We start from the raw sequence: 15,336 nt of genomic DNA, 5'->3' as shown, positions 1-15,336 counted from the left end.
AGGTGGAGTGTGTTAATATTTACAGGGAGGGCGGAGTGTGTTAATATTTACAGAGAGTGTGGAGTGTGTTAATATTTAAAGGGAGGGTGGAGTGCGTTAATATTTACAGGGAAGGTGCAGTGTGTTAATATTTACAGGGAGGGTGGAGTGTGTTAATATATACAGCGAGGGTGGAGTGTGTTAATAATTACAGGGAGGGTGGAGTGTGTTAATATTTACAGGGAGCGGGGAGTGTGCTAATATTTACAGGGAGGGTGGAGTTTGTGAATATTTACAGGGAGTGTGGAGTGTGTTAATATTTACAGGGAGGGTGCAGTGTGTTAATATTTACAGGGAGGCTGGAATGTGTTAATATTTACAGGGAGGGTGGAGTGTGTTAATATTTACCGGGAAGGTGGAGTGTGTTAATATTTACAGGGAGGGCGGAGTGTGTTAATATTTACAGGGAGGGGGGAGTGTGCTATTATTTTCAGGGAGGGTGGAGTTTGTGAATATTTACAGGGAGTGTGGAGTGTGTTAATATTTACAGGGAGGGTGCAGTGTGTTAATATTTACAGGGAGGGTGGAGTGTGTTAATATTTACAGGGAGGGTGCAGTGCGTTAATATTTACAGGGGCTATGGAGTGTGTTAATATTTACAGGGAGTGTGGAGTGTGTATTATTTATAGGGAGGGTGGAGTGTGTTAATATTTACAGAGAGTGTGGAGTGTGTTAATATTTAAAGGGAGGGTGGAGTGTGTTAATATTTACAGGGAAGGTGGAGTTTGTTAATATTTACAGGGAGTGTGGAGTTTGTTAATATTTACAGGGAGGGTGGAGTGTGTTAATATTTACAGGGATGGTGGAGTTTGTAAATATTTACAGGGAGTGTGGAGTGTGTTAATATTTACAGGGAGTGTGGTTTGTGTTAATATTTACAGGGCGGGTGGAGTGTGTTAATATTTACAGGGAGAGTGCAGTGTGTTAATATTTACAGGGAGAGTGCAGTGTGTTAATATTTACAGGGAGAGTGCAGTGTGTTAATATTTACAGGGAGAGTGCAGTGTGTTAATATTTACAGGGAAAGTGCAGTGTGTTAATATTTACAGGGAGGGTGGAGTGTCTTAATATTTACAGGGAGAGTGCAGTGTGTTACTATTTACAGGGATGGTGGAGTGTGTTAATATTTACGGGGAGAGTGCAGTGTGTTAATATTTACAGGGAGGGTGGAGTGTGTTAATATTTACAGAGAGTGTGGGGTGTTTAATATTTACAGGGAGAGTGCAGTGTGTTAATATTTACAGGGAGGGCGGAGTGTGTTAATATTTAAAGGGAATGTGGAGCGTGTTAATATTTACAGCGAGGGTGGAGTGTGTTAATATTTACAGGGAGGGTGCAGTGTGTTAATATATACAGGGAGGGTGGAGTGTGTTAATATTTACAGGGAGTGTGCAGTGTGTTAATATTTACAGAGAGGGTGCAGTGTGTCAATATTTACAGTGAGTGTGGAGCCTGTTAATATTTACAGGGAGTGCGGAGTGTGTTAATATTTACAGGGAGTGTGAAGTGTGTTAATATTTACAGGGAGGGTCGAGTTTGTTAATATTTACAGAGAGGGTGGAGTGTGTTAATATTTACAGGAAGGGTGGAGTGCGTTAATATTTACAGGGGCTATGGAGTGTGTTAATATTATCAGGGAGTGTGGAGTGTATTAATATTTACAGGGAGTGTGGAGTGTATTAATATTTACAGGGAGGGTGCAGTGTGTTAATATTTACATGGGGGGCGGAGTCTGTTAATGTTTAAAGGGAGGGTGGAGTGTGTTAATATTTACAGGGAGGGTGGAGTGTGTTAATATTTACAGGGAGGGTGCAGTGTGTTAATATTTACAGGGAGGGTGGAGTGTGTTAATATTTACAGGGAGGGTGGAGTGTGTTAATATTTACAGGGAGTGTGGAGTGTGTTAATATTTACAGGGAGGGTGGAGTGTGTTAATATTTACAGGGAAGGTGGGGTGTGTTAATATTTACAGGGAGGGCGGAGTGTGTTAATATTTACAGAGAGTGTGGAGTGTGTTAATATTTAAAGGGAGGGTGGAGTGTGTTAATATTTACAGGGAAGGTGCAGTGTGTTAATATTTACAGGGAGGGTGGAGTGTGTTAATATTTACAGGGAGGGTGGAGTGTGTTAATAATTACAGGGAGGGTGGAGTCTTTTAATATTTGCACGGAGGGTGGAGTGTGTTAATATTTACAGGGAGTGTGGAGTGTGTTAATATTTACAGGGATGGAGCAGTGTGTTAATATGTACAGGGAGGGTGGAGTGTGTTAATATTTACAGGGAGGGTGCAGTGCGTTAATATTTACAGGGGCTATGGAGTGTGTTAATATTTACAGGGAGTGTGGAGTGTGTAATATTTACAGGGAGAGTGCAGTGTGATAATATATACAGGGAGGGTGGAGTTTGTTAATATTTACAGGGATGGTGGAGTTTGTTAATATTTACAGGGAGTGTGGAGAGTGTTAATATTTACAGGGAGGGTGGAGTGTGTTAATATTTACAGGGATGGTGGAGTGTATAAATATTTACAGGGAGGGTGGAGTGTGTTAATATTTACAGGGAGGGTGCAGTGTGTTAATATTTACAGGGGGGGCGGAGTGTGTTAATAATTACAGGGAGCGTGCAGTGTGTTAATATTTACAGGGAGGGTGGAGTGTGTTAATATTTACAGGGAGGGTGCATTGTGTTAATATTTACAGGGAGGGTGGAGTGTGTTAATATTTACAAGGAGGGTGGAGTGTGTTAATATTTACAGGGAGTGTGGAGTGTGTTAATATTTACAGGGTAGGAGTAGTGTGTTAATAATTACAGGGAGGGTGGAGTCTGTTAATATTTGCACGGAGGGTGGAGTGTGTTAATATTTACAGGGAGTGTGGAGTGTGTTAATATTTACAGGGAGGGTGCAGTATGTAAATATGTACAGGGAAGGTGGAGTGTGTTAATATTTACAGGGAGGGTGCAGTGCGTTAATATTTACAGGGGCTATGGAGTGTGTTAATATTTACAGGGAGAGTGGAGTGTGTAATATTTACAGGGAGGGTGGAGTGTCTTAATATTTACAGGGAGGGTGGAGTTTGTTAACATTTACAGGGATGGTGGAGTTTGTTAATATTTACAGGGAGTGTGGAGAGTGTTAATATTTACAGGGAGGGTGGAGTGTGTTAATATTTACAGGGATGGTGGAGTTTGTTAATATTTACAGGGAGTGTGGAGTGTGTTAATATTTACAGGGAGGGTGGTTTGTGTTAATATTTACACGGAGTTTGGAGTGTGTTAATATTTACAGGGAGTATGGAGTGTGTTAATATTTACTGGGAGTGTGGAGTGTCTTAATATTTCCAGGGACTGTGGAGAGTGTTAATATTTACAGGGAGTGTGGAGCGTGTTAATATTTACAGGGAGTGTGGAGCGTGTTAATATTTACAGGGAGAGTGCAGTGTGTTAATATTTACAGGGAGAGTGCAGTGTGTTAATATTTACAGGGAGTGTGGAGCGTGTTATTATTTACAGGGAGAGTGCAGTGTGTTAACATTTACAGGGAGAGTGCAGTGTGTTAATATTTACAGGGAGAGTGCAGTGTGTTAATATTTACAGGGAGAGTGCAGTGTGTTAATATTTACAGGGAGAGTGCAGTGTGTTAATATTTACAGGGAGGGTGGTGTGTGTTAATATTTACAGGGAGAGTGCAGTATGTTAAAATTTACAGGGAGAGTGCAGTGTGTTAATATTTACAGGGAGGGTGCAGTGTGTTAATATTTACAGGGAGGGTGGTGTGTGTTAATATTTAAAGGGAGGGTGGAGTGTGTTAATATTTACAGGGAGGTTGGAGTATGTTAATATTTACAGGGAGGGTGGAGTGTGTTAATATTTACAGGGAAGGTGGAGTGTGTTAATATTTACAGGGAGGGCGGAGTGTGTTAATATTTACAGAGAGTGTGGAGTGTGTTAATATTTAAAGGGAGGGTGGAGTGCGTTAATATTTACAGGGAAGGTGCAGTGTGTTAATATTTACAGGGAGGGTGGAGTGTGTTAATATTTACAGGGAGGGTGGAGTGTGTTAATAATTGCAGGGAGGGTGGAGTGTGTTAATATTTACAGGGAGGGGGGAGTGTGCTAATATTTACAGGGAGGGTGGAGTTTGTTAATATTTACAGGGAGTGTGGAGTGTGTTTATATTTATAGGGAGGGTGCAGTGTGTTAATATTTACAGGGAGGGTGGAGTGTGTTAATATTTACAGGGAGGGTGCAGTGCGTTAATATTTACAGGAGCTATGGAGTGTGTTAATATTTAAAGGGAGTGTGGAGTGTGTATTATTTACAGGGAGGGTGGAGTGTGTTAATATTTACAGAGAGTGTGGAGTGTGTTATTATTTAAAGGGAGGGTGGAGTGTGTTAATATTTATAGGGAAGGTGGAGTTTGTTAATATTTACAGGGAGTGTGGAGTATGTTAATATTTACAGGGAGGGTGGAGTGTGTTAATATTTACAGGGATGGTGGAGTTTGTTAATATTTACAGGGAGTGTGGAGTGTGTTAATATTTACAGGGAGTGTGGTTTGTGTTAATATTTACAGGGCTGGTGGAGTGTGTTAATATTTACAGGGAGGGTGGAGTGTGTTAATATTTACTGGGAGTGTGGAGTGTCTTAATATTTACTGGGACTGTGGACTGTGTTAATATTAACTGGGAGTGTGGAGCGTGTTAATATTTACAGGGAGAGTGCAGTGTGTTAATATTTACAGGGAGAGTGCAGTGTGTTAATATTTACAGGGAGAGTGCAGTGTGTTAATATTTACAGGGAGTGTGGAGTGTGTTAATATTTACAGGGAGAGTGCAGTGTGTTAATATATACAGGGAGGGTGGAGCGTGTTAATATTTACAGGGAGAGTGCAGTGTGTTAATATTTACAGGGAGAGTGCAGTGTGTTAATATTTACAGGGAGAGTGCAGTGTGTTAATATTTACAGGTAGAGTGCAGTGTGTTAATATTTACAGGGAGAGTGCAGTGTGTTAATATTTACAGGGAAAGTGCAGTGTGTTAATATTTACAGGGAGGGTGGAGTGTGTTAATATTTACAGGGAGAGTGCAGTGTGTTAATATTTACAGGGAGGGTGGAGTGTGTTAATATTCACAGGGAGAGTGCAGTGTGTTAATGTTTACAGGGAGGGTGGAGTGTGTTAATATTTACAGGGAGAGTGCAGTGTGTTAATATTTACAGGGAGGGTGGAGTGTGTTAATATTTACAGAGAGTGTGGGGTGTTTAATATTTACAGGGAGAGTGCAGTGTGTTAATATTTACAGGGAGGGCGGAGTGTGTTAATATTTACAGGGAGGGTGCAGTGTGTTAATATTTACAGGGAGGGTGGAGTGTGTTAATATTTACAGGGAGGGTGGAGTTTGTTAATATTTACTGGGAGTGTGGAGTGTGTTAATATTTACAGGGAGGGTGCAGTGTGTTAATATTTACAGGGAGGGTGGAGTGTGTTAATAGTTACAGGGAGGGTGCAGTGCGTTAATATTTACAGGGGCTATGGAGTGTGTTAATTTTTGCAGGGAGTGTGGAGTGTGTAATATTTACAGGGAGCGTGGAGTGTGTTAACATTTACAGGGAGGGTGGAGTTTGTTAATATTTACATGGAGTGTGGAGTGTGTTAATATTTACAGGGATGGTGGAGTTTGTTAATATTTACAGGGAGTGTGGAGTGTGTTATTATTTCCAGGGAGTGTGGTTTGTGTTAATATTTACAGGGCGGGTGGAGTTTGTTAATATTTACAGGGAGTGTGGAGTGTGTTAATATTTACTGGGAGTGTGGAGTGTCTTAATATTTCCAGGGACTGTGGAGTGTGTTAATATTTACAGGGAGTGTGGAGCGTGTTAATATTTACAGGGAGAGTGCAGCGTTTTAATATTTACAGGGAGAGTGCAGTGTGTTAATATTTACAGGGAGAGTGCAGTGTGTTAATATTTACAGGGAGAGTGCAGTGTGTTAATATTTCCAGGGAAAGTGCAGTGTGTTAATATTTACAGGGAGGGTGGAGTGTCTTAATATTTACAGGGATAGTGCAGTGTGTTACTATTTACAGGGAGGGTGGAGTGTGTTAATATTTACGGGGAGAGTGCAGTGTGTTAATATTTACAGGGAGGGTGGAGTGTGTTAATATTTACAGAGAGTGTGGGGTGTTTAATATTTACAGGGAGAGTGCAGTGTGTTAATATTTACAGGGAGGGCGGAGTGTGTTAATATTTAAAGGGAATGTGGAGCGTGTTAATATTTACAGGGAGGGTGGAGTGTGTTAATATTTACAGGGAGGGTGCAGTGTGTTAATATTTACAGGGAGGGTGGAGTGTGTTAATATTTACAGGGAGGGTGCAGTGTGTTAATATTTACAGAGAGGGTGCAGTGTGTCAATATTTACAGGGAGTGTGGAGCCTGTTAATATTTACAGGGAGTACGGAGTGTGTTAATATTTACAGGGAGTGTGAAGTGTGTTAATATTTACAGGGAGGGTGGAGTTTGTTAATATTTACAGAGAGGGTGGAGTGTGTTAATATTTACAGGAAGGGTGGAGTGCGTTAATATTTACAGGGGCTATGGAGTGTGTTAATATTATCAGGGAGTGTGGAGTGTATTAATATTTACAGGGAGTGTGGAGTGTATTAATATTTACAGGGAGGGTGGAGTGTGTTAATATTTACAGGGAGGGTGCAGTGTGTTAATATTTACAGGGGGGGCGGAGTCTGTTAATATTTAAAGGGAGAGTGGAGTGTGTTAATATTTACAGGGAGGGTGGAGTGTGTTAATATTTACAGGGAGGGTGCAGTGTGTTAATATTTACAGGGAGGGTGGAGTGTGTTAATATTTACAGGGAGGGTGGAGTGTGTTAATATTTACAGGGAGTGTGGAGTGTGTTAATATTTACAGGGAGGGTGGAGTGTGTTAATATTTACAGGGAAGGTGGGGTGTGTTAATATTTACAGGGAGGGCGGAGTGTGTTAATATTTACAGAGAGTGTGGAGTGTGTTAATATTTAAAGGGAGGGTGCAGTGTGTTAATATTTACAGGGAAGGTGCAGTGTGTTAATATTTACAGGGAGGGTGGAGTGTGTTAATATTTACAGGGAGGGTGGAGTGTGTTAATAATTACAGGGAGGGTGGAGTCTTTTAATATTTGCACGGAGGGTGGAGTGTGTTAATATTTACAGGGAGTGTGGAGTGTGTTAATATTTACAGGGAGGGTGCAGTCTGTTAATATGTACAGGGAGGGTGGAGTGTGTTAATATTTACAGGGAGGGTGCAGTGCGTTAATATTTACAGGGGCTATGGAGTGTGTTAATATTTACAGGGAGTGTGGAGTGTGTAATATTTACAGGGAGGGTGCAGTGTGTTAATATATACAGGGAGGGTGGAGTTTGTTAATATTTACAGGGATTGGTGGAGTTTGTTAATATTTACAGGGAGTGTGGAGAGTGTTAATATTTACAGGGAGGGTGGAGTGTGTTAATATTTACAGGGATGGTGGAGTTTGTTAATATATGCAGGGAGTGTGGAGTGTGTTAATATTTAAAGGAAGGGTGGTTTGTGTTAATATTTACACGGAGGGTGGAGTGTGTTAATATTTACAGGGAGTATGGAGTGTGTTAATATTTACTGGGAGTGTGGAGTGTCTTAATATTTCCAGGGACTGTGGAGTGTGTTAATATTTACAGGGAGTGTGGGGCGTGTTAGTATTTACAGGGAGAGTGCAGTGTGTTAATATTTACAGGGAGAGTGCAGTGTGTTAATATTTACAGGGAGAGTGCAGTGTGTTAATATTTACAGGGAGTGTGCAGCGTGTTAATATTTACAGGGAGAGTGCAGTGTGTTAATATTTACAGGGAGAGTGCAGTGTGTTAATATTTACAGGGAGAGTGCAGTGTGTTAATATTTACAGGGAGAGTGCAGTGTGTTAATATTTACAGGGAGAGTGCAGGGTGTTAATATTTACAGGGAGTGCGGAGTGTGTTAATATTTACAGGGAGTGTGAAGTGTGTTAATATTTACAGGGAGGGTGGAGTGTGTAAATATTTACAGAGAGGGTGGAGTGTGTTAATATTTACAGGAAGGGTGGAGTGCGTTAATATTTACAGGGGCTATGGAGTGTGTTAATATTATCAGGGAGGGTGGAGTGTATTAATATTTACAGGGAGTGTGGAGTGTATTAATATTTACAGGGTGGGTGGAGTTTGGTAATATTTACAGGGAGGGTGCAGTGTGTTAATATTTACAGGGGGGGCGGAGTGTGTTAATATTTACAGGGAGGGTGCAGTGTGTTAATATTTACAGGGAGGGTGGAGTGTGTTAATATTTACAGGGTGGGTGCATTGTGTTAATATTTACAGGGAGGATGGAGTGTGTTAATATTTACAAGGAGGGTGGAGTGTGTTAATATTTACAGGGAGTGTGGAGTGTGTTAATATTTACAGAGAAGGTGGAGTGTGTTAATATTTACAGGGAGGGCGGAGTGTGTTAATATTTACAGAGAGTGTGGAGTGTGTTAATATTTAAAGGGAGGGTGGAGTGTGTTAATATTTACAGGGAAGGTGCAGTGTGTTAATATTTACAGGGTGGGTGGAGTGTGTTAATATTTACAGGGAGGGTGGAGTGTGTTAATAATTACAGGGAGGGTGGAGTCTGTTAATATTTGCACGGAGGGTGGAGTGTGTTAATATTTACAGGGAGTGTGGAGTGTGTTAATATTTACAGGGAGGGTGCAGTATGTAAATATGTACAGGGAGGGTGGAGTGTGTTAATATTTACAGGGAGGGTGCAGTGCGTTAATATTTACAGGGGCTATGGAGTGTGTTAATATTTACAGGGAGTGTGGAGTGTGTAATATTTACAGGAAGGGTGGAGTGTGTTAATATTTACAGGGAGGGTGGAGTTTGTTAATATTTACAGGGATGGTGGAGTTTGTTAATATTTACAGGGATGGTGGAGTTTGTTAATATTTACAGGGAGTGTGGAGAGTGTTAATATTTACAGGGAGGGTGGTTTGTGTTAATATTTACAGGGAGAGTGCAGTGTGTTAATATTTAAAGGGAGAGTGCAGTGTGTTAATATTTACAGGGAGTGTGGTGTGTGTTAATATTTACAGGGAGAGTGCAGTATGTTAAAATTTACAGGGAGAGTGCAGTGTGTTAATATTTACAGGGAGAGTGCAGTGTGTTAATATTTACAGGGAGGGTGGAGTGTGTTAATATTTACAGAGAGGGTGCAGTGTGTTAATATTTACAGGGAGGCTGGAGTTTCTTAATATTTACAGGGAGGGTGGAGTGTGTTAATATTTACAGGGAGGGTGCAGTGTGTTAATATTTACAGGGAGGGTGGAGTGTGTTAATATTTACAGGGAGGGTGCAGTGCGTTAATATTTACAGGGGCTATGGAGTGTGTTAATATTTACAGGGAGTGTGGAGTGTGTATTATTTACAGGGAGGGTGGAGTGTGTTAATATTTACAGAGAGTGTGGAGTGTGTTAATATTTAAAGGGAGGGTGGAGTGTGTTAATATTTACAGGGAAGGTGGAGTTTGTTAATATTTACAGGGAGTGTGGAGTTTGTTAATATTTACAGGGAGGGTGGAGTGTGTTAATATTTACAGGGATGGTGGAGTTTGTAAATATTTACAGGGAGTGTGGAGTGTGTTAATATTTACAGGGAGTGTGGTTTGTGTTAATATTTACAGGGCGGGTGGAGTGTGTTAATATTTACAGGGAGAGTGCAGTGTGTTAATATTTACAGGGAGAGTGCAGTGTGTTAATATTTACAGGGAGAGTGCAGTTTGTTAATATTTACAGGGAGAGTGCAGTGTGTTAATATTTACAGGGAAAGTGCAGTGTCTTAATATTTACAGGGAGGGTGGAGTGTGTTAATATTTACAGGGAGGGTGGAGTGTGTTAATATTTACAGAGAGTGTGGGGTGTTTAATTTTTACAGGGAGAGTGCAGTGTGTTAATATTTACAGGGAGGGCGGAGTGTGTTAATATTTACAGGGAGAGTGCAGTGTGTTAATATTTACAGGGAGGGTGGAGTGTGTTAATATTTACAGGGAGGGTGGAGTTTGTTAATATTTACTGGGAGTGTGGAGTGTGTTAATATTTACAGGGAGGGTGCAGTGTGTTAATATTTACAGGGAGGGTGCAGTGTGTTAATATTTACAGGGAGGGTGCAGTGCGTTAATATTTACAGGGGCTATGGAGTGTGTTAATTTTTGCAGGGAGTGTGGAGTGTGTAATATTTACAGGGAGCGTGGAGTGTGTTAACATTTACAGGGAGGGTGGAGTTTGTTAATATTTACATGGAGTGTGGAGTGTGTTAATATTTAGAGGGATGGTGGAGTTTGTTAATATTTACAGGGAGTGTGGAGTGTGTTATTATTTCCAGGGAGTGTGGTTTGTGTTAATATTTACAGGGCGGGTGGAGTTTGTTAATATTTACAGGGAGTGTGGAGTGTGTTAATATTTACTGGGAGTGTGGAGTGTCTTAATATTTCCAGGGACTGTGGAGTGTGTTAATATTTACAGGGAGTGTGGAGCGTGTTAATATTTACAGGGAGAGTGCAGCGTTTTAATATTTACAGGGAGAGTGCAGTGTGTTAATATTTACAGGGAGAGTGCAGTGTGTTAATATTTACAGGGAGAGTGCAGTGTGTTAATATTTCCAGGGAAAGTGCAGTGTGTTAATATTTACAGGGAGGGTGGAGTGTGTTAATATTTACAGGGAGAGTGCAGTGTGTTACTATTTACAGGGAGGGTGGAGTGTTTTAATATTTACGGGGAGAGTGCAGTGTGTTAATATTTACAGGGAGGGTGGAGTGTGTTAATATTTACAGAGAGTGTGGGATGTTTAATATTTACAGGGAGAGTGCAGTGTGTTAATATTTACAGGGAGGGCGGAGTGTGTTAATATTTAAAGGGAATGTGGAGCGTGTTAATATTTACAGGGAGGGTGGAGTGTGTTAATATTTACAGGGAGGGTGCAGTGTGTTAATATTTACAGGGAGGGTGGAGTGTGTTAATATTTACAGGGAGGGTGCAGTGTGTTAATATTTACAGAGAGGGTGCAGTGTGTCAATATTTACAGTGAATGTGGAGCCTGTTAATATTTACAGGGAGTGCGGAGTGTGTTAATATTTACAGGGAGTGTGAAGTGTGTTAATATTTACAGGGAGGGTGGAGTTTGTTAATATTTACAGAGAGGGTGGAGTGTGTTAATATTTACAGGAAGGGTGGAGTGCGTTAATATTTACAGGGGCTATGGAGTGTGTTAATATTATCAGGGAGTGTGGAGTGTATTAATATTTACAGGGAGTGTGGAGTGTATTAATATTTACAGGGAGGGTGGAGTGTGTTAATATTTACAGGGAGGGTGCAGTGTGTTAATATTTACAGGGGGGGCGGAGTCTGTTAATATTTAAAGGGAGGGTGGAGTGTGTTAATATTTACAGGGAGGGTGGAGTGTGTTAATATTTACAGGGAGGGTCCAGTGTGTTAATATTTACAGGGAGGGTGGAGTGTGTTAATATTTACAGGGAGGGTGGAGTGTGTTAATATTTACAGGGAATGTGGAGTGTGTTAATATTTACAGGGAGGGTGGAGTGTGTTAATATTTACAGGGAAGGTGGGGTGTGTTAATATTTACAGGGAGGGCGGAGTGTGTTAATATTTACAGAGAGTGTGGAGTGTGTTAATATTTAAAGGGAGGGTGGAGTGTGTTAATATTTACAGGGAAGGTGCAGTGTGTTAATATTTACAGGGAGGGTGGAGTGTGATAATATTTACAGGGAGGGTGGAGTGTGTTAATAATTACAGGGAGGGTGGAGTCTTTTAATATTTGCACGGAGGGTGGAGTGTGTTAATATTTACAGGGAGTGTGGAGTGTGTTAATATTTACAGGGAGGGTGCAGTCTGTTAATATGTACAGGGAGGGTGGAGTGTGTTAATATTTACAGGGAGGGTGCAGTGCGTTAATATTTACACGGGCTATGGAGTGTGTTAATATTTACAGGGAGTGTGGAGTGTGTAATATTTACAGGGAGGGTGCAGTGTGTTAATATATACAGGGAGGGTGGAGTTTGTTAATATTTACAGGGATGGTGGAGTTTGTTAATATTTACAGGGAGTGTGGAGAGTGTTAATATTTACAGGGAGGGTGGAGTGTGTTAATATTTACAGGGATGGTGGAGTTTGTTAATATTTGCAGGGAGTGTGGAGTGCGTTAATATTTACAGGGAGTGTGGTTTGTGTTAATATTTACACGGAGGGTGGAGTGTGTTAATATTTACAGGGAGTATGGAGTGTGTTAATATTTACTGGGAGTGTGGAGTGTCTTAATATTTCCAGGGACTGTGGAGTGTGTTAATATTTACCGGGAGTGTGGGGCGTGTTAGTATTTACAGGGAGAGTGCAGTGTGTTAATATTTACAGGGAGAGTGTAGTGTGTTAATATTTACAGGGAGAGTGCAGTGTGTTAATATTTACAGGGAGTGTGGAGCGTGTTAATATTTACAGGGAGAGTGCAGTGTGTTAATATTTAGAGGGAGAGTGCAGTGTGTTAATATTTACAGGGAGAGTGCAGTGTGTTAATATTTACAGGGAGAGTGCAGGGTGTTAATATTTACAGGGAGAGTGCAGTGTGTTAATATTTAGAGGGAGGGCGGAGTGTGTTAATATTTACAGGGAAGGTGGAGCGTGTTAATATTTACAGGGAGGGTGGAGTGTGTTAATATTTACAGGGAGGGTGCAGTGTGTTAATATTTACAGGGAGGGTGGAGTGTGTTAATATTTACAGGGAGGGTGCAGTGTGTTATTATTTACAGAGAGTGTGCAGTGTGTCAATATTTACAGTGAGTGTGGAGTGTGTTAATATTTACAGGGAGTGCGGAGTGTGTTAATATTTACAGGGAGTGTGAAGTGTGTTAATATTTACAGGGAGGGTGGAATGTGTAAATATTTACAGAGAGGGTGGAGTGTGTTAATATTTACAGGAAGGGTGGAGTGCGTTAATATTTACAGGGGCTATGGAGTGTGTTAATATTATCAGGGAGGGTGGAGTGTATTAATATTTACAGGGAGTGTGGAGTGTATTAATATTTACAGGGAGGGTGGAGTTTGTTAATATTTACAGGGAGGGTGCAGTGTGTTAATATTTACAGGGGGGGCGGAGTGTGTTAATATTTACAGGGAGGGTGCAGTGTGTTAATATTTACAGGGAGGGTGGAGTGTGTTAATATTTACAGGGAGGGTGCATTGTGTTAATATTTACAGGGAGGGTGGAGTGTGTTAATATTTACAAGGAGGGTGGAGTGTGTTAATATTTACAGGGAGTGTGGAGTGTGTTAATATTTACAGAGAAGGTGGAGTGTGTTAATATTTACAGGGAGGGCGGAGTGTGTTAATATTTACAGTGAGTGTGGAGTGTGTTAATATTTAAAGGGAGGGTGGAGTGTGTTAATATTTACAAGGAAGGTGCAGTGTGTTAATATTTACAGGGAGGGTGGAGTGTGTTAATATTTACAGGGAGGGTGGAGTGTGTTAATAATTACAGGGAGGGTGGAGTCTGTTAATATTTGCACGGAGGGTGGAGTGTGTTAATATTTACAGGGAGTGTGGAGTGTGTTAATATTTACAGGGAGGGTGCAGTACGTAAATATGTACAGGGAGGGTGGAGTGTGGTAATATTTACAGGCAGGGTGCAGTGCGTTAATATTTACAGGGGCTATGGAGTGTGTTAATATTTACAGGGAGTGTGGAGTGTGTAATATTTACAGGAAGGGTGGAGTGTGTTAATATTTACAGGGAGGGTGGAGTTTGTTAATATTTACAGGGATGGTGGAGTTTGTTAATATTTACAGGGATGGTGGAGTTTGTTAATATTTACAGGGAGTGTGGAGAGTGTTAATATTTACAGGGAGGGTGGTTTGTGTTAATATTTACAGGGAGAGTGCAGTGTGTTAATATTTAAAGGGAGAGTGCAGTGTGTTAATATTTACAGGGAGTGTGGAGCGTGTTAATATTTACAGGGAGAGTGCAGTGTGTTAACATTTACAGGGAGAGTGCAGTGTGTTAATATTTACAGGGAGAGTGCAGTGTGTTAATATTTACAGGGAGAGTGCAGTGTGTTAATATTTACAGGGAGAGTGCAGTGTGTTAATATTTACAGGGAGGGTGGTGTGTGTTAATATTTACAGGGAGAGTGCAGTATGTTAAAATTTACAGGGAGAGTGCAGTGTGTTAATATTTACAGGGAGAGTACAGTGTGTTAATATTTAAAGGGAGGGTGGAGTGTGTTAATATTTACAGAGAGGGTGCAGTGTGTTAATATTTACAGGGAGGCTGGAGTTTCTTAATATTTACAGGGAGGGTGGAGTGTGTTAATATTTACAGGGAGGGTGCAGTGTGTTAATATTTACAGGGGGGGCGGAGTGTGTTAATATTTACAGGGAGGGTGGAGTATGTTAATATTTACAGGGAGGGTGGAGTGTGTTAATATTTACAGGGAGGGTGCAGTGTGTTAATATTTACAGGGAGGGTGGTGTGTGTTAATATTTACAGGGAGGGTGGAGTGTGTTAATATTTACAGGGAGGCTGGAGTGTGTTAATATTTACAGGGAGGGTGGAGTGTGTTAATATTTACAGGGAAGGTGGAGTGTGTTAATATTTACAGGGAGGGCGGAGTGTGTTAATATTTACAGAGAGTTTGGAGTGTGTTAATATTTAAAGGGAGGGTGGAGTGCGTTAATATTTACAGGGAAGGTGCAGTGTGTTAATATTTACAGGGAGGGTGGAGTGTGTTAATATTTACAGGGAGGGTGGAGTGTGTTAATAATTACAGGGAGGGTGGAGTGTGTTAATATTTACAGGGAGGGGGGAGTGTGCTAATATTTACAGGGAGGGTGGAGTTTGTGAATATTTACAGGGAGTGTGGAGTGTGTTAATATTTACAGGGAGGGTGCAGTGTGTTAATATTTACAGGGAGGGTGGAGTGTGTTAATATTTACAGGGAGGGTGCAGTGCGTTAATATTTACAGGGGCTATGGAGTGTGTTAATATTTACAGGGAGTGTGGAGTGTGTATTATTTCCATGGAGGGTGGAGTGTGTTAATATTTACAGAGAGTGTGGAGTGTGTTAATATTTAAAGGGAGGGTGGAGTGTGTTAATATTTACAGGGAAGGTGGAGTTTGTTAATATTTACAGGGAGTGTGGAGTTTGTTAATATTTACAGGGAGGGTGGAGTGTGTTAATATTTACAGGGATGGTGGAG

This window comes from Cetorhinus maximus, chromosome 17, assembly GCF_964194155.1.
Source record: "Cetorhinus maximus chromosome 17, sCetMax3.hap1.1, whole genome shotgun sequence".
In the NCBI taxonomy this organism is placed as follows: domain Eukaryota; kingdom Metazoa; phylum Chordata; class Chondrichthyes; order Lamniformes; family Cetorhinidae; genus Cetorhinus; species Cetorhinus maximus.
This window is presented reverse-complemented; position numbering follows the sequence as displayed.